The following is a 19939-nucleotide window of genomic DNA, read 5'->3' as shown; positions in this document are numbered from 1 at the left end:
TCCTATGAATATGACAGTGATATCTTTTTCAATTCTAATCATACTACATTACCTGACATGGATGCTTATAGAAACATTCCAAATGTTGAGCACATGGACACTACAAACAACAATGATACACACAATAACAATATGGACAGCTTTTCTATACATTCAGCATAAGTGGAAGACACCATTATGGATCCCCATTTCAATCGATTGGTTGAGGAAATAATGAGAGATAGACAATATTTCTTACAAGTAATGGCACAAAGTGGAGCCAAGATCCCTCATTATTTTGACATGTCTCAAATAATGGAAAATCGACCTTTGCAACAACCTCACCTCAACACGGATCAAAGGAGGCCTAATAGTGGAGGAAATAGAGGACCACATCTTGTGCCTGAATCACCATCATCTTTGTTTCAAAAATCAGAGGTCCCATACACACATGGTCAAGCCTATGATACTCACCTTTGCAGACCATTATGGAAGTCTTATGCAAAAAAATATACTCAATCACATGCTAATGCTAAAGACCTACCACCAAAGCAATTGGATATCCAAAGGCATGTTCAAAATTTGGACACAAGGAAACTTCACGTCAAATTTGGGGGCAACACACTAGAACAAACTCATGACATTCCTATAGAGTATGGTATACATGGACAAAGCAGATGTTTTGTTCCTCATCATGAATCTATACCAAGTGGTCCATATATGCAACATCATTATAGACCTCCTCCATATGAAGATGTATATGATCAATATCATCCATATATGCAACATGCTCCTCCTCCACCCGGTGGTTCAGGCATGGGATATGGTCCAAGAAGTCAGTCTCCACCTAAGAATAATTTGGAACAACAAATTAAGGATTTACAAAAGAAAATGGAGGACATAAATACACCAAGGCCAACTTACACAATGAGAGACATATGTCCTTATCCATTTGACAAAAGCATTCCAATGCCTCCATTTCCTACACACTTTGTGATGCCTAAGTTTGATAATTATATAGGAAAAGGGGATCCTAAGGAACATATAAGATAGTTTTTCATAGCTTGCATTGAGGTAGCAGCAGAAGAGACATATTTGATGAGATTATTCCCATAGAGATTAGGTGATCAAGCTATGGAATGGTTCTCCCAACTTCCACCTAGAATTAAGTCATGGGGTGACTTAGCTGAGGCATTTATCCAACATTTCTCATACAACATAGAGACTAACATATTAGTCACTACTTTGTGCAATACCAAGCAAAAGGATGGAGAATCTTTTTCATCATTTTTACAAAGATGGAGGAATCTAGCTAGCAGATGCTCTTGTGAAATTCCACAAAAACAAATGGTAGATATGTTTACCCAAAATGTTAACAAAGACATTGGTTATGACCTAAGAAAAGCTTGTTTGTCCACCTTCAAGGACGTCATTGAAAAAGGCTTAGTGATAGAGGTGGTCCTAATTGAGCAAGGAGTCATTAAAATATTCACGGAAAACAAAGATGACTTTAAAGGAAAAGATAAGCCAAGATTTTGGAATAAAAGCAAGAACACAGTCAATGATGGTGTTGTTGATGCCAATACAATGTGACCCAAAATCATTTTTTCTGGATCAATCTCTACAAACAATCAAGTGAATACTCAAACAACTTCAAAGTCATGAAGGAAGTACACTCCATTGGGAGAACCACTTGAGTCTGTTTTCAAAAAGCTAGTGGCAAACAAGATAATCACAATTCCAGATTTTCCTCCATATGAGCCAAAGGTCAAACCAAATTGGTGGAATGATGATGAATATTGTGAATTTCATAAGAGCAAAGGTCATAAAATAGGTAATTGTTATCAGTTGAAGAACATCATACAAGATCTTATTGATAGAGGTGACATTGAGATTGAAGGACTCTCATCCAATCAAGAACATGAGATGTTTAAGGAACCATTCCCAGAACATGACAAGGGAAAAGCTAAAGCCACAGATGACCAAACCAATTATACCAGAGCATCTTATAACTATGATTCAACCATCAATCACATTTCGATGGATAATTATGTCTCTACCATTATTATCAAGGACAAAATGCCTGAGAATTCCACTCAAAGACCCAATATTGTCCTAAAAGGCATTGGATCTTCTTCCGAACCTACCTCTGAATGTAATGTCACAACCCATCAAGGTAAATTCACTTTGCAAGGTACTCCAGCTAAAAACACTACTTCCTCATCAACCAAACCTGAGTATGACCTTGTAGAACAGTTAGGGAAAACACCCACGCTTATCTCCATCCTTGATCTCTTACGCATATCCCCCACACATAAAGCCATTCTTGACAAAATCTTGAGAGACACTACTATCCACACTGATCTGAACATGGACCAGTTTCAAGCCATGGTGAGATACCTTTCCATTCCACACTCCCTTACATTCACAGAAGCCGATGATGCCTTTGTAAGTCAGCCACATAATGCACCATTACACATTGAAGCCTTCATACACAAACATTGAATAAAACAAGTCCTGATAGATGGAGGAGCAGGTCTGAACATTTATACATTGAGCACTATTAAACAATTGGGATATTATGATAAAGTTGTGAATTCTACAAACAAAATTACCATCAAGGCATATGATGATAAAGAGTGTTCATCCAAAGGCATAGTCACCTTGCCCCTTAGAGTTGGGCCAGTTACAAAGGATGTGGTTTGCCAAGTCCTAGACTTGGATCTCACATACAATATATTACTAGGACATCCTTGGATTCATGAAATGAGGTCAGTCCCATCTACATATCACCAATGCATTAAGTTTCCTCACAAAGGAGTTGAAATAATAGTTAATGGTGATCCTAATCCATTTATATACTGCAATAACTTGAGACCAAAAACTGAGATGATCATTCCAAGTAATAGGGAAGCTATCCCTTCTTTTGCATACATTGATCCTAAATCATTAAAAAATTCGACATCAAAACAAGGTGAACTTAAAGGGAAATTTTAGGACAAGGGCATGTGTGAATACACTTTGAACCAAACCATGTGCTTACAACAAGTTATGAGTTCACCAAAAGAATATGGAAGACCACATCCTAATAAGTAGGTATCTATCATTATACTCAAATGGGACCCTACTATCTTCCAAAGATGGGGTGAACTGGAAGAAGAAGACTTATACAAAATGCTTTACAAAGACCCTAAAAATGATACACAAGATCACATTAGCCTACCATGTGAAAAATATGGCAAAGGATTCAATATCCTACAAAAATTTGGGTATGATGGCAGAAGTCCTCTTGGCTTAAGAAAGGAAGACATCATTGAACCTTTACAACTTGAATTGACATTCAAAAAGGAATGCACTAAAGGACTTGGTTTCATGACTTCCAAGGTAAACTCTCAAAATATAGGAGAAGCATTACAAATCAAAGCTACCAAAATTCAACAAGAGAATCACTATTCCACAGACTCTAATGAATGGGAATGGGATTTAGACAAATCCTCTAGTGACTATGAACTCACCGAGACATTCAGAGAACCAAGTGAACCCACAGAAGAAGAGGAATTTTATAGAAAATTCAGAGTTGGTCAAGAAACAACCAATGAGTATCCCACATAGTCCTTACCTTTAGGTTCTAGGTTGAAATCACATAGAATGAGGACACCTATCCCGAAATGCGCTACTAGTGATGACAATTTGGGTTCATTCACGATTGAGACAAATGAGGAGAGTGCCAATGATGAGCTCGATCATTAACTTGACATACCTAAGTATAACTACATTTTCACTCTTAGCCCTGCTAACTTTGAAGACATCAAAGGCCTTCCCCTTGTTTGCCACCAACTTATTGACTGGGACCATGAAGGGCCTACACAGTTTGACACATTCCAAAATGATGAAGCCTTTATTGATTATCTAGGCATACAAGATGATCTTCCCCTGGGGACCATAAAGTAGGATACACTATAGAACTCAATAGCATGGTGTATTTTGGTGACGGTGTCGGGCCTTCCAGTCACAAAACACATAAAAATAAAAATAAATCGAGGGTCTTATGGCAAAAACCACATCGTGGTGCTATCTGACCCCAAAAAAGTAAAAAGAAAGGATGCATCTAAGGGCAAAAACCTCTCTGAGGCACCCAAAGATGGAAGGCTCGACATTCTCCTGACATCATATGAAGAAAAATCATCTATGTTGGTAGAGGAGACCATCAAAACAAACATTGGTACAAAAGAAATTCCACATAACATATTCTTGGCTCAATCCCTGACAGAGACAGAAAGATCAAAGTTCATAAGTTTCTTCACAGAGTGACAAATCAATTTTGCATGGTCATATGTTGATATGCCTGGATTGGATCCGGATTTGGAAATGCATCATTTGACAGTTAAACTGGGGGCAAAACTAGTGAAACAAAAATTAAGAAAGATGCATCCACAAGTGGCATTATTAGTCAAGGTAGAGCTTGAAAAATTATTGGATGTCGGATTCATACGCCCAATTGATTATCCTGAATGGATCTCCAACTTAGTGCCTATCAGTAAACTAGATCATAGCATTAGAATATGTACAGACTTCAGAGACATCAACAAAGCTTGTTTGAAGGATGATTTTCCATTACCAAATATTGACTTGATTGTAGATCTTACAGCAGGTCATGCAATGCTATCTTTGATGGATGGATTCTCTGGTTATAATCAAATAAAAATAACATACAAGGATTAACACAAAACAACATTCACTTGTCCTTGGGGAACTTTCTGCTAGAATGTCATGCCCTTTGGGCTAAAGAATGTAGGTGCTACATACCAAAGAGACATGACTACTATCTTTCATGATCTCATTCACGTTACTGTGGAAGATTATGTTGATGACCTCTTGGGCAAATCAATAGACAGAGATACACATTTGGACATACTTTCAGTCATTTTTGATCGATTGGAAAAATATAAAGTAAGATTAAACCCCAAGAAATGTGTCTTTGGACCTAAGATTCATTGTATCAAAAAGAGGAATCCAATCCAATCTAGCAAAAGTCAAGGCTATACTAGAGATGCAACCACCATGAAACATCAGTCAACTTTGATCTTTGCAAGGGAGACTCCAGTCCATACAAAGATTCATAGCACAACTTGCAGATAAATGTAATCCTTTTCAGCACTTGCTACATAAAAACATCAAATTCAAATGGGATGATAACTATCAACAGACTTTCTAGATACTCAAAGATTATCTTTTGAATCCGCTAGTTTTGATGCCACCAATTCCAAATCAACCTCTATTACTATACATATCAGCTACCTCAATAGCACTAGGGGCACTCTTAGCACAACAAGTTTCTGAGGGTAAAGAAAAGGCAGTCTACTACATCAGTCACACATTGGTGGGATATGAGCTAAACTACACACCAATTGAGCATGCATGTCTCACCGTGGTCTTTTCTTTGTAAAAATTATGACATTACATGCTAACTCATAAAACTAAGTTAGTCACGAGGATCGATCCATTGAAATATCTTCTCAATAAAGCAATGCTTATGGGGTGACTAGCCAAATGGGTGATGCTCTTGACTGAATTCAACATTGAGTATGTGGACATAAAAGCAATAAAAGGACAAGATATCATAGATTAGTTAGCAGATGCTCCCATGATAGATGATGTTCCTCTAACTTCAGAATTCCCAGATGAATCCATCTTGACAGTGTCACACACAAAGCCTTGGTAGCTATACTTTGACGACTCATACATACAACATGGGGCAGGAGCTGGTATCCTCTTCATAACTCCTCAAGGGGATTCTATACCAAAATCATATTGATTATCATTTCCTTGCACTAATAATATAGTGGAGTATGAGGCATTAACAACTGGATTACGGATTGTAGTTCAGTGGAAGATCCAAGAACTTCATGTTTTTTGGGACTCTCAACTTGTAATTCATCAAGCAACTGATGACTACCAAACAAAGGATGAGAAATTAATTCCTTACAAAATAATGGTGGATGACCTGAAACAAAATTTCATGAAGTTAGACTTTGAGCAGATACCAAGAGAGAAGAATCAAGCAGCAGATGCCGTGGCTACAATTGCTTCACTAATCGATCTACCACAAAATGAGACCCGCTATGAGTTCTTGGTGGATAACCTTTTGGTTCTCTCATATGAGATCACTCCTACTAAGATGATATGTGTCGTTGGTCTTGAGTCCCAGTTATATGGTCCCATTTTCACATACCTTCATGACAATACCTTTCCTCCTGACTTATCCAATAATCAACGTCGCACTTTCATTCGCCAATCTTCTCGATACATCATTTTAGCCAATATCCTATACCATCAAGGTCTAGATGGCACTCTTCTTAGATGCTTAGAAAGAGACAAAGCCCAGAATGCATTACATGAATTTCATGAAGGGATATGTCCAGAAACTCATTCAGACTAAAAAAGACTCGTATTAGTTTGTCAAGAAATGTAAGCAGTGTAAAATTCATGGAGACCTCATTCATGCACCAGTGAAAGATCTTCAACCAATTGTGACTCCTTGGCCCTTTTGCCAATGGGGACTCAATCTCATAGGCAAGATTCACCCTCCTTCCTCCAATGGTCATAAATTCATCATCACTGCCACAGAGTATTTCACAAAATGGATCAAAGCGGTGCCTCTTACATAAGTCATTGGAAAACAAATTGCTACATTCATTTTGAACTATATTATTTGTCGATATGGTATTCCTGTTTCCATCATCATCGATAATGGGCGTCCCTTAAAAAATTAGGATGTTCATGAACTCTATGACCGCTTCCATATTACCCATCATTTCTCCACACCTTATTACCCCCAAGGTAATGGTCAAGATGAGGCATCTAATAAAACAATCCTTAAAATCCTAAAAAAGACAATCGATGATGCTGGCCGCAATTGGCATATCCAACTTAATCCTGCACTTTGGGCTTACCGCACAAGCATCTGCACACCTATAGGAGCTACACCCTATTCACTTGTTTACAACACTGAAGCTATCTTTCCTATTGAGGTCGAGTTACCCTCTTTACAAGTATCTTTGTAAAACATTATCAGTGATGAAGACTACAGGGTCTCTCGTTTACAAGAACTTGAACTATTGGATGAACGAAGACAAACTGCTTTTAATCATCTCAAGGCTTATCAACAATGAATGAGTAGCAGCTACAATCATAAAGTCAAGCCTCGCACATTTGAAGTAGGTGATTTGGTTCTTAGAGAAAATCCTAAAACTCAACAAGACAGAGAGAAGAAGGGCAAATTCGAACCAAACTGGCTTGGTCCTTACATCATCACAGCAACATATGGATGTGGTGCATATTAGCTCTTGACCATAGAGGGTGAACCTTTGGAGGATCCTATCAATAGCATGCACCTTCACAAGTTTTACACATAGCTCTTTAAAGTATCCTAAATCAAAATACAAAAAAATCAAAAAATTAAAAAATACAAAAAAATAAAAAAATATAAAAAAATAAAAAATAAAAAATAAACAAAATACAAAAAAATTATAAAACATAAAAAATCATTACTTGGTGAAAAACTAGTAAATGGGTGCCTTATGACACAAAAAAAATGGAAAAACAAAAAAAAACATTTCGTCTAATGGTGAAAACCACTTTAGTGGCGCCCTGGGCAAGTACCATGGTGAAAACTGGGTCACCAGTGCCATGCATAGAGACATTGCCCCTCCCTCCTTCAGGATTCCATTTCATTTTTCACTTTGCACACACTCACAACCTCTTCATCCATAATAAACTTACCCATTCCCATCATGGCTTGTTATTGATCTCCCTAAGATTGGTTCGCCATTCATAATGAACCTCCCTATTCACCCCTTTCCATCCATAATAAATCAGCTCCTATTTGTGGCTAAGGCAAATCCTACATCTAGTAATGGGTGTGGAACTGAGAGCATCACATATTTTGAGGATTACAATTTCTTCCAATTTTCTTCAGTCTATCCGTGCACAATCCACAATAAAGCAACACTTGCATCACCAATCTGCAATAAATTTCCATCTTCTTCACAATAAAGTATCGGTTTCATGGAGTCAGTCAGTTTCAAATGAGACACAACAACAATGGGCTTCAACAAATCAAATCTTTCAATAGACTCAGACAACATATGGTTCAGTGTTATCTATCCTTTTGTGAACGTAAACGTTGTGACCACAATCAAATACGACTTATACAAGTGACAATAGACACTAAACTTGAGGACTACAGTGGATGTTGGTATCGAGTCTTGGTTTTCTTTTGATTTTATCTTTCAGGTGACATGTCTTTTAGCTTTTCTAGGATGTTTCTAACTAGAGATTTTATCTCTAGGATGTCTTTGACTAGAAAGGTGAGGATGGGGTATCGTCACCTATTTTCTTTATTGTCTGTGGATTGTCTCTTAGTAATACTATGACTTATCTAAGGATATGAGGACACTGAGAGTCTAGTGTGAACTGGGGCATTCCTTATTTGTGACTATCTTATCTCCATGTAAATAGGTACAATGACTTTCTAGGTCGAACATATGCCTCAATTGTCATAACCTACTTGCCATAATAAAGCTCAATGATGATAACGCACAAGAAGATCTTTCACTTTCATATCTTCTATCTTCCATCCCCCTTTTCTTGATTGACCTCCATCATCCTTCTGGAGTCCGTGAAGCCTTCTATCACATGACTGAGTATAATGACACACCAAAAACATTTGCATTTCATGTAGTTGCACCTGCATTACCACATATAAGCATTTCATCCATACATATAGATATCACAATTGCATCACATCTTGCACAAAACACATGTTAGCACATTTTACATTTGCATTATCATATTCATTTACATTTCATACATTCACATTTACGTATGCATAACATATTTAAAAACATAAAAGAACAAAAATATTGCATTTCATCATGTACATATTTGCATCCATATCATAACCATGACATAGAAACATACATCATGAAACATCTCATCACATAGGCACACATACATATAGCTACCGCAAAGGTGAATACTCTAATATATATATATATATATATATATATAATCATAAGTGTCATGATACAGTAATGTCAAAATCATATGGCTACAATCACCGAAGGTGTCTACATCATCATACAAAATGGTACAAAATAGATACATAGGGAGCTCTCTAAGGCTAAGATGAACTCCCTCCCTCGGAGCCGCCTAGCCTCAACAAAGTCTGAGCCCTGGAAGGACCCACACCAGGATCATCCCTCCTACCCCCTCTATCTAGTGGTGGTGGAGGACCCATAACCCCACCACTGGACACCTATCTCTTATCCCTCCCTCCAGTGGTCGTCGCTATCTGCGATGGTCTTTGGAAGCTCCTAGCCCGCTGCTCTGGTGGCATGGCTCCATAGTAGCCTATCTCCTCCTCGACTCATAGAACATAAGCATAACTAGCTCCTGTGTCCTCTGCTACCTACCTCCTTGCCCTTAGTGCCATCTCAGCCTCTATATAGCGCTGAATGGCCTGATCCCGCTCCTATTCTATGTCCCTCAGTTGTCTCCTAAGCCTAGCTGTCCCCCTCTCCAGATCCTGGATCTCATCTTCCTATCCCTAGCAGATCTCCCTCAACTCTAGTAGCTCATCCTCCTCCTCTCCCCCTGTACCTGCTCATGTGCCTATACCTATGGCTTCTCATGTGGCTGCCCCTACCCCTGTCCTCATCCCTGTCCCTATCCCTATCCCTGTACCTGTCTGGGACCCTGTGCTTCTGGCACCTGTAATGGTAAACCACCTAGGCCTCTCACCACCTGAGCTTGTCTCTCCTCCCCACCCTCTCTCTATGGAGCCACTCTCCTCTCTCCTATCATCCCCTGCCTCCTCCATCGGCCTCTACCTCTGCCATCTCCATCATCATCCTCATCCCCCCACCATCTCCATCTATCTGCTCCCCTAGGTCTGTCAGTCATGGAAATGGATGCTCAGCCAAATATGCAATATACTCTGCATCCATCCCTGCATCCTCTATCTTTGGCCACATATCCCAAGGTATGGGCACCATCTCTACCAAGTGCATCACTACCTGATCATAAGACAATAATGGCCTGAAGTGTGCCTAATCTATCACTGTCCGCACATACATCCTGGAACCCCATGGCATCTGTTGAATCCTATCGAATTGCCTACATACCCTGTCAACCAGCTACCTCTCCAATACATAGGGCCTTTGCCCAATCAGATACCTGCTTCTGAAGGTGTATGGTAGCTCCACTGCATCATCCTCCCACTCCTTGCACTCTTGGTATGACCTCCATACCACAGTGTCAATCTCATCGATGACCCTATGCCAATGCTCCAGTCTCCCAATCTGTGGCTGTGAGGTAATCATATCATATAAATGAACAAAATTGCGCCCATAGCCCCTACCTCTAAAATGAATCAATCAGGTCACCGATAGATGCTCATAAGCCCATACCTGTAATAATGTCACTCTGCAACCCAATCCTATAGATCCATGGTATACAAACTGATGGAGCTCATAATACAAATGTGCTAGCATGCACGGTCCCCAGGCATATCTGGTATGCTATGTCACCAGTGTCTCCAATGTACTCCCCCAACCCATAGCCAACCCTCATGTTGCCCTATCTGGACATAGGAACCCACTGATCACTCCTGCCAGTACTGATGGTAGTGCCAATCCTATCTATGTCATGGTATCCCATGCCACGTGTCTAACCCTCATCTCTAGTCCTGGATCATGAAACACTCATCTCAGAGCATCCCTATCTCTACCTCAATTGTAGGGTATCAACTCCCCATCGATTGGTATCCTCAGAATCCTGTACACATCCTCCAAGGTGACTGTCATCTCACCCATCAGCAAATGGAATGTGCATGTCTCAGAGTGCCATCTCTCAGCAAGTGCAGTCAGCAATCCCATGTTTGCCCAAAACTCAGGCACATACAGAATAAATCACAGACCCATAAACTCAATCACGGCTTTGTCCTCAAATGTCAGCTCTAATTGTAACCTCTGAGTCAATGGGAATCTCTCATGTGACTCCAACATAGGTAGATACTCCTACAGTCAAGCAAACCAATCATGTCAGTCATAGTGGCATTCCTTGTTCATCACAAAATGCTATTTTTTTTATCTTAAGTGCTTATGATACTCTATCCTAGTGACACTCATTATTTATCACAAAGTGTTGCTTCTATCCAAGTGGCATTCCCTGTTCATCACAAACTACTATTTTTATCCTAGTGGTACTCACTATTCATCACAAAGTACTACGTGTTTTGTTTGCACTCCCTGTTCATCACAAAGTGTTGCTCATATTTGCACTCACTTTTCATCACAAAGTGTTGCTCATATTAGTACTCCATGTTCATCACAAAGTACTATGTTTTGGTACTCATTGTTCATCACAAAGTGCCTCAATCTATCATATCCTAGGGGCTCTTCTTGAGTGTATCCTCTTGAGTAGTTTCCTAATTGGCAACGTATGTTCTATCATAGAATTGTCAATCCCAGCCCTATCTGCTATCCTAGTCTTCCCTAGAGGACCTTCTTGAGTGTATCCTCTCAACAGCTTATCCAATCGACATTGTATGTTCATCACATAACTGTCAATTCGACCTTGAAGACACAAACATGCCTTCATGACATAAACGCTTTTACATATTGCACAAATGTGCCTGCTCTGCACAGACATACCTGAAATACACAGACATGCCTTCTCTGCACAAACATGCCCACACAATACAAATGTTCTTGAACAACACAAATGCGCTCGCATTTGGCATAGACACCTTTTCTAGCATAGATGCGCCTGGCACAAACACAGACGTGCCTAGCTAACCTAGATGGGCCTGGCACCAGCATAGACGTGCCTCGATGTTTTTTGACATTGTTTGACATATTCTTAAATGCATTAAATGTGCTACCTAAGATTCATTAATGACAACATTTATTGCAATAATGTACAAGGAGGTTTTGTGGTACTTATTGACTCTCCTGCATCTGCTGGCCTCTGAAATCGGCGAATGCGATTGAATCTATGCACCAATGCCATCACTTCTGACTGTTGCTACTCTATTTTTTCTCTGCACTCTGATTTCTTGGATGTGTGGATGAAAATGAGGATGTATTCCCCTCGTGGTCTATTTTATAGACTGCCCTAGCCCTAGCCCTAGCCCTCATTTCCCGAGTCAGTCTTCTTTATCCTATGACTCTGTCACTCTATCTTGTCAGTCCATTCTAGCCTTTCTTTCTTATCGAGAGATTGTCTATGATCTTTCTAGACATTTTCATCCAATCTTTTGAGGGGGCATATCATTCCCATCTTGAGGCAACTTTGTATCAGTTCATATTATCTTCTTCGAAACAATGTGACAAGCTACATTGTCTCAAAGAGGGGCAAAATGTAGACACCTAAAATTGTCATGTCTAATTAAATAAATATTTTATTTATTTAATTATTTTAACCTAATTCTTCTATTAATTAAATGAATCTTTATTTATTTAATCAATTCATTTATCCTCTTCTAGCCTTATTTCTCATTTAAATAAATACATTTATTTATTTAAATTACCCTGTTCCCAAATTAAATAAATATTTTATTTATTTAATTGATCCCACTTCTTCTATTAATTAAATAAATCTATATTTATTTAATTAATTTAGTAACCTTTTCTACCCATGGCACATGTCATTCATCTCTTAATTCATACACTACCTACCCTCTCATTATTTTCTTATTTTCTCTACCTACTCTCTAATCATAGCCGACCATTTATCTTTTACACCTCTCAATCTTATCCCTCCATTTCATATGGTGTCTTCTATATAAGGAGATGCTTCCTTCATTTATCAACCCTATGCACCCAGATGATTACTCGACTACACTACGCCTTTGAACTTTCATATGCGATCCTACTTGCAACCACATTTTAGTTCTTTGTTGAGCTCTTGTGCACGTATAAAATATGAGAGCAAATATATCAAGCAAGATCAATGGAGATAGGAAGAATGGAGATCCATACCCTATTAGACATGTGATGGTATAATCTTTTTTATTTCATTTGATTTGCATTGTCCTAGGTAATCTTCATATGTTATGGTGGATCTTTGTTGTTGTTAGGCTAGGGTTTTGTGGTTGAATTCATTTAGTCTTTCAATATTATTGTTGTTATTCATTTTCACCATACACACTTACGTCAATCAAAGTAGTTGAAGGAATTACTGAAGAAATTTTGTATGGAAAAATCTAAATTGGTAAGTAATCCTATGACTACAACTGATAAACTATCATTGAAGGTTGATTCAACTCCTGTTAATTCGACAAGATACAAATCTATGATTGGAGGTTTACTATATTTGACATAAACAAGATCTGATATAATGAATGCAGTATGTATTGTTTCAATATTTCAGAGTAATCCTAGAGAAAATCACGAATCAGCAGTGAAAAGGATTTTCTGGTATTTACAAGGGACAACAAATCTTGGTTTATGGTATCTAAAGATGAAAATTTTGAGTTATGTGCATACACTGATGCTAATTGGGCAAGAGATGTAGATGATAGAAAGAGCACCATCGGTGCAACATTATTTTTTGGTAGCAGATTAATTTCATGGTTAAGCAAGAAATAGAGTTGTACATCATTATCAACAGCAAAATCAAAATATGTTCCAGCAACAACTAGTTGTACTCAGGTATTATGGATTAATAAAATGTTGAAGGACATAAATGTGTCAATACTTGTCATCACTTGTCAATACTTATTAGTGCATGGAAATCTTTGGTTATGTTCATCGGCAAGTCATAGACTTATGCACAGTCACCGGTACTTGGTTCACTGACAGATTGTATTGTTCATCGGCACTTGGAATGACTTGGAGACTACTTGGTTATGTCAAAGACTTTATTTGATCACTTGGTTTTGGTGATTTAGTTATTGGTTTATTCTGGTTTGCATATTTGTTGTTACTAGCAAATAGGTCTTGGATATACACCGGAAGGCATATCTATTCCATATCAGCACGACACATTATGAAGATGATTTATTATTATTGTAAATACATTGAGCTGACATCATGCATCGTATAATGATTTATTTGTAATTGATTTTATTGTAATATCTTTTAGTGAGCCAACCTATTCAGTTGGTATTAGGTTGTGGTATAAATGTAAGATCTCATTTGTGAGATTGATATGCGATTGGAAAAAGAATTGTAATAAGGTATACGCAAAAATAAGCAGAGCTATACATGCAAACATCATTTGAAGGTTGAAGGAAGGTTTTTGTGAAGGTAATCAGAATTAAGCTGGTACTAAATATAGCATATGAAGATGTTGTTTTATGCAGTACATTATCATTGGATTTAACCATCCAATTGTAGTCAGTGTGACTCTCATTTTGTGATTGAGCAGTGAGCTCTAGGCAACTAGCCTTTCTGCATGTGCAGAATCCATATTGTACACACATACTATCTGCAGTAGTATCATTTGATTGTGGGTAAGGCTTCCCACTGTGGTTTTTTCCCTTAGAGGGTTTCCATGTACAAATATTTGTGTTATGTGTTGTGGATGTTATTGTCTTTCTGTTTCATGCATTAATCTTTACCAGTACTGCAATTAATTGATAAAACTAGCCACTGTCATAAAGTTTGGTTTACCAACATTAAGCATTAAGTTTTCATTAAGTTAATTTTGGTTGAATTTATTAGACAACTGATTCACCCCCCCTCCCCCTCTCATTTGTCTCTGGGACCTAACAATTGGTATCAGAACGTAGTCCTCTTTTTGCAGAAGTTTAATAGCTTGAGGAGATCCAATGTCTTCTAACTACTTCAGGAAGGACAGTCCAAAACTTGATGAAACTAACTATGGCATATGGAATATTAGGATGGAGACACATTTGAATTGCATTGGAAAGGACATATGGGATGTTACAAAGAATGGCTATACTGCTTCTACTCAAGGTCAACCTAATCCACCTAACTTGGCTAAAGATGAGGAAAATGATTCCAAAGCAAGAGAAGCACTTTTGAGCGCATTGTCAGATCAGCAAGTCATGGGATTGTCAAACAAATCTACTGCTAAAGCTATTTGGGACAAACTGGAAACATTGAATGAAGGAGATTCCACAGTCAAAATTGCAAAACTTGAATGCTTCCGAGTCAGGTATGAAAGTATAAAAATGGAAGAAGAAGAAAGAATTTCGGTTTTTATGGAAAGAGTAAATGAAATTGTTCTAGGTATACAATGTTGTGGAGGAACCTTAAGTGAAGATGAGATTTTTTCTAAAGTTTTAAGAGCTTTGCCACTGGTATATAAAATGAAAGTTACTCGTATAAATGAATTAAGAACAATGCCTAATGCATCAGTATCTAGAGACACCTTGGTTGGAGAACTTTCCTCTTTTGAGCTTGAGGAATTTGATCCTGTTACTACTATTAAGATAGATCTAGCTTTCAAGGCATCATCATCAACTACAGCATCATCATCATCATCTGAGAAATATGATTGGAAAGCCTTCTATGCAAGAGAACTTGAAGAAAGTAGGAGAGAAAATGAAGAACTTGAAGCACTATTTGCAAGGAAAATGCCTAAAGGTCCAATTGGAAGTAAGTATGAAGGTAAAGCACCCTTTAAATGTTTTAACTATAATAAGATTAGTCATATGGCTTCTAGATGTCCTGATAGACATGCAAGATTAAATGAAGAAGCTAAGAGAACATATAAGCCTAACCCTGATTATCAGAAATACAACCTTAAGAAGAATAGAGGCAAATCTTGTTATTATGTTGTTGAAGGAGTTACTAATGATTCCGATGAGGATCCGATAGACAATGGATGGGCTTTTGTTTCTATAACAGAAGACCAACCAGCACCTATTGTTCAATTGGTAGAGCAGGCCCTGGCAGCTAAAGTTGAAGATAAGGATGAATGGATTATTGATTCAGGATGTTCACATCACATGACTGGTGATAAGATTAAATTCTTAACCTTTCAAGATTACAATGGAGGTTTAGTAAGATTTGGAGATGATAAACCTTGTTTGATCAAAGGAAAGAGCACTATATCTTTTGATGGTAAGCACAATACTGATAATGTTTACTATGTTGAAGGTTTGAAGCATAATCTTTTGAGTGTTGATCAATTAGTTGAGAAAGGATTTTAGTTACAATTTAAGAATGGTAAATGCAAAGTGTTAAACAGAACTGGTTTGGAAATTGCCACCATTAATCATACTAGAGGTAATATCTTTCATTTTAACAACAATGAGAAAGAATGTTTGATTGCACATATTGATGAAAGTTGGTTATGGCATAAGAGACTTTATCATGTAAATTTTGATTGCATTGTAAAAATCAGTACAACTAAGGCAGTGAGAGATTTACCTAAGATTGTTGAACCCCACAATCTAGTATGTAAGGAATGTCAATTTGGAAAGCAAGTTAGAGAAACTTTCAAGAGTATTCTAGAGAAGTCTAACAATTTTCTTGATTTAATTTATACTAATTTATGTGGTCCAACAAGAACTAGAAGTATACAAGGAGATAGGTATTTTATGCTAATCATTGATGACTATTCTAGAATGTGTTGGGTTACTTTTCTCAGGGAAAAATCTGAAGCATTTGGGAAATTCAAACTATTCAAGGTAATGATAGAAAATGAAACTAGCAAGAAAATCAAATGTTTGAGATTAGATCAAGGAGGTAAATTCACATCTAAGGAATTTAATACATTATGTGAAGTGAATGGGATCAGAAGATAGTTATCAGCACCCTGACACCCCAATAGAATGGAGTTGTTGAAAGGAAAAATAGAACTATCTTGGATGAAACTAGAAGTATGATATCAAGAGAAAATCTACCTCATATATATTGGAGAGAAGCGATCAATACAACAATTTATACATTCAAAAGAGTTCACATCATAGGTGAAACCGGTAAGACCCCTCATGAACTATGGTTTGGTAATACTCCTACTCTTAAATATTTCAGAATATTTTGAAGTAAATGCTATATTAGAAGATATGAGTATATTGGCAAATTTGATCCTAGAAGTGATGAAGGAATATTTCTTGGTTATTCATCTAAGACAAAGACATATAGATGTTATAACAAGAGATTGCAGAAAATTGTTGAGAGTGCAAATGTGAAGATTGATGAACAGTTTAGAGGAAATTCAAGGTACACAAACTCTGAACTGGCAATAGAGATAATAAAAAATGAACCTACTATGAATACACTGGTACAGAATGGTGATCCAGTTACACCAGCATCATCTGAGGATTCAACAGTCACTGAAGAACAGCAGCAAGCAAAAACACCCTGGTATGTAAGATTAAATCATTCTAAAGATTAGATAATTGGAAACAAATTTCAAGGAGTTATGACTAGAGGAAGATTGGCAAATGAAGAGGTATGCCTTATTTCTCAGATTGAATCTACATCAATTAATGAGGCATGTGAAGATAAATATTAGATTAAAGCTATGGAAGATGAATTGGAGCAAATTGAAAGTAATAACACTTGGTCATTAGTCCCTCGGCCTAAAGACAAAAATGTGATTGGAACTAAATGGGTTTTCAGAAATAAACTTAATGAAGATGGTAAAGTAGTCAGACTTTTATTGGCTTTTGCAGCACACAAGAACTATAAAGTATACCAAATGGATGTTAAATGTGCATTTCTGAATGGAGATCTTGAAGAAGAAGTTTATATTGAACAACCTGATGGATTTTCTTTGACAGATAACAAAGACGTGGTTTTCAGGTTAAGGAAAGCTTTATATGGTCTAAAACAAGCTCCTAGAGCTTGGTATACTAGATTAGACAAATATATCTTAAAGTTTGGATACACTAAAGGTAATTCTGACAACAATCTATACTACAAAGTGACTAATGATGACATCTTGGTTATTGAAGTTTTTGTTGATGATATAATCTTTGGAGAAGAAGATGGATTGTGTAAAGACTTTTCTAACAAAATGCAACAAGAATTTGAAATGTCTATGATTGGAGAGATAAAATTCTTTTTAGGATTGCAGGTTTCACAGATTTATAGAGATATATTCCTATATCAATCTAAGTACTTGAAGGAATTACTAAAGAAATTTGGCATGGAAAACTGTAAACCGGTAAGCACACCTATGACTACAACTGATAAATTATCTTTGAAGGATGAATCAATTCCTCTTAACCTAACTAGATACAAGTCTATGATAGGAGGTTTACTATATTTGATACAAATAAGACCTGATATTATGAATGCAGTATGTATTGTTTCAAGATTTTAGAGTAATCCTAAAGAAAATCATGAATCAACAGGGAAAAGGATTTTCTGGTACCTACAAGGCACTACAAATCTTGGTTTATGGTATCCTAGAGATGAAAATTTTGACTTATGTGCCTACATAGATGTTAATTGGGAAGGAGATGTGGATGATAGAAAAAGCACCACCGATGGAGCATTTTTTCTTTGTAGAAGACTAATTTCATGGTTGAGCAAGAAACAGAGCTTTACAAGTCTATCAACAATAGAATCAGAATATGTTGCAACAACAACTAACTGTACACATGTATTATGGATCAAACAAATGTTGAAGGGCATAAAGGTAAAATACAAGGAACCTATAACTATTTACTGTGATAATATGGCAGCAATTGATATATCTAAGAACCCGATATTTCACTCCAAGACTAAACATGTTTCTATCAAATTCAATTTTCTAAAAGAGAATGTTGAAGCAAAAGAAGTGGAATTGGTTTATGTGAATACTAAAGAGAAGATTGCAGATATTTTTACAAAGCCTTTTCCTAAGGAAAATTTTGAATATCTCAGAGAGAAACTTGGAGTCCTACCCCAACCAGTAGAGACTTAGACAGTTGATGTTTTTCATCAACTGACAAAATTAATAGAGAAATCTTTTATTTCGGCTTTCATGAGGAGAGCTACTTCTCAGGGGGAGTAGTTGGTATATTGAATGAGTTGGTATTTTGTATTTAATTTGGGTTTTGTAATGCTTTGGCATTTGATGTCAAAGGGGGAGAGATTGATATGGAAAAACACATTATCCCTTGGGGGAAAGATTGTTACTTTGGGGAGAGATTATTGGAGAGTCTCTGTATCTATATTTTTGGTTACTGATCTCTTTGGGAGATTATTGGTTTTTTTGTTTTTTGGCATTTCTGTTTTGGCACTTTGATGGGTTTTCCATCTTGTGTTGCCATCAATGCCAAAGGGGGAGATTGTTGGTATTTTGGATATGTTGATATGGTTTTGTCATTGATGTCAACACTTGTCATCACTTGTCAATACTTATTAGCACTTGGAAATCTTTGGTTATGTTCACCGACAAGTCACAGACTTATGCACAGTCATCGATACTTGGTTCACCGACAGATTGTATTGTTCACTAGCACTTGGAAGTCACCGGAACTTGGAATGACTTGGAGACTACTTGGCTATGTCGAAGACATTATTTGATCACTTGGTTTTGGCGATTTGGTTATTGGTTTATTCAGGTATGCATATTTGTTGTTACCAGCAAATAGGTCTAGGATATACATTGATAGGCATATCTATTCGAGATCACACAACATGTTATGGAGATGATTTATTATTATTGTAAATACATTGAGCCGACATCATGCATCACATAATGATTTATTTGTAATTGATTTTATTGTAATATATTTATTTGTAATTGATTTTATTGTAATATCTTTTAGTGAGCTGACCTATTCAATTGGTCTTCGGTTATGGTATAAATGTAAGATCTCATTTGTGAGATTGCTATGCGATTGGAAAAAGAATTGTAATAAGGTATATGCAAAAATAAGTAGAGCTATACACGTAGACATCATTTGAAGGTTGAAGGAAGGTTTTTGTGAAGGCAATCAAAACTAAACCGGTACTGAATCCAGCATATGAAGATGCTATTT

This window comes from Cryptomeria japonica, chromosome 8 (genome assembly GCF_030272615.1).
Source record: "Cryptomeria japonica chromosome 8, Sugi_1.0, whole genome shotgun sequence".
NCBI lineage: Eukaryota > Viridiplantae > Streptophyta > Pinopsida > Cupressales > Cupressaceae > Cryptomeria > Cryptomeria japonica.
The sequence above is the reverse complement of the archived record's forward strand: the minus strand, read 5'-3'. Positions refer to the sequence as shown.